This window comes from Oryctolagus cuniculus, chromosome 4, assembly GCF_051225735.1.
Source record: "Oryctolagus cuniculus isolate XC-2025 breed Fujian yellow rabbit chromosome 4, ASM5122573v1, whole genome shotgun sequence".
Taxonomy (NCBI): Eukaryota; Metazoa; Chordata; class Mammalia; order Lagomorpha; family Leporidae; genus Oryctolagus; species Oryctolagus cuniculus.
This window is the reverse complement of record NC_142870.1, coordinates 87,978,894-87,980,000: the sequence shown is the minus strand read 5'-3', so window position 1 is coordinate 87,980,000 and position 1,107 is coordinate 87,978,894.

The window sequence follows — 1,107 nt, the reverse complement described above, 5'->3', positions numbered from 1 at the left end:
GCAAGATTGCCCCTTGTTATTGGCCTGTTCTATATATGTCCCTTTGTTCTTTCCTTGTTACACTATGTTAAGACAAAACACAAGGTCTTCACCAGATGTAGCCACCTAACCTTGGACTTCCAAACCCCCAGAATCTTGAAACAAATAAAGTACTTTCCTTTATAAATTATCCAGTCTCAGATATTCTGTTATAGCCACAGAAAATGGACTAAGACGAGACAATTAATGTCATTGTACAGAACAGTTTATTCTTCCTTTCGTCTCTTTGCCCTTCTACCATGTAACAAGGTAGCAAGAAGGTCCTCACTAGATGTCAGCATCTTAGGCTTCTCAACCTCCAGAACTGTGAGAAAAAACATTTCTGTTCATTATAAATTACCCAGGAATGGGTGTTTGATTAGTGGTTAAGATATTACATGTGCCCCACATTGGAGTGTCTGAGTTTGATTCCTTGTTTCCTGGATGCAGGTCCTGACTCCAGCTTCCTGCTAATACAGACCATGTGAGGCAGCAGTAATAGCTCAAGTACTGGGTTTCTTCCACTGTCACAGGGGACTTAAATTGTGTTCTTGGGTTCTGGCTTTGGTTTTGGCCCAGCTCAGCTGTTGTGGGCATTTGGGAAATGAACCAGGAGGTAGGATCTCTCTCTCACACACACAGTCTCTGTCACTCCCCCTCTTCAGGAGGAACGACACTAAACCCTGCCTAGGCTTCATATCCAAGTCACGGCACCATTATGTCGCTCCCCCTCTTCGTGGAGGAACGACACAGGACCCTGCGCTGTTCTTTTGTCTGCTCGGCCCTTCCCGGGTTTGCTGCTGGTTCTTCCCGGGTTGGCTACCGTCCTTCCACCTCCGTGGAAGGGCGGTTCCCCCTGCCACTTTCCCCACTTCCGCGGGGGAGCGGTACACCGCCGGCCGGCTCTCTCGGGGGCTGCTCAGGTGTTCCTTCAGATAGATGTTCCTGGTGCATGTTGTCTCTCTCCTCCTTTATAGTCCTCTTCCACCAATCCCAACTCTGCTACCCACACGCCGAGTACTCTGCTCTCCTCCAATCAGGAGCAGGTCCTGCTGTTTATTGGTTGAACTGGAGGCAGCTGCGTAGAAG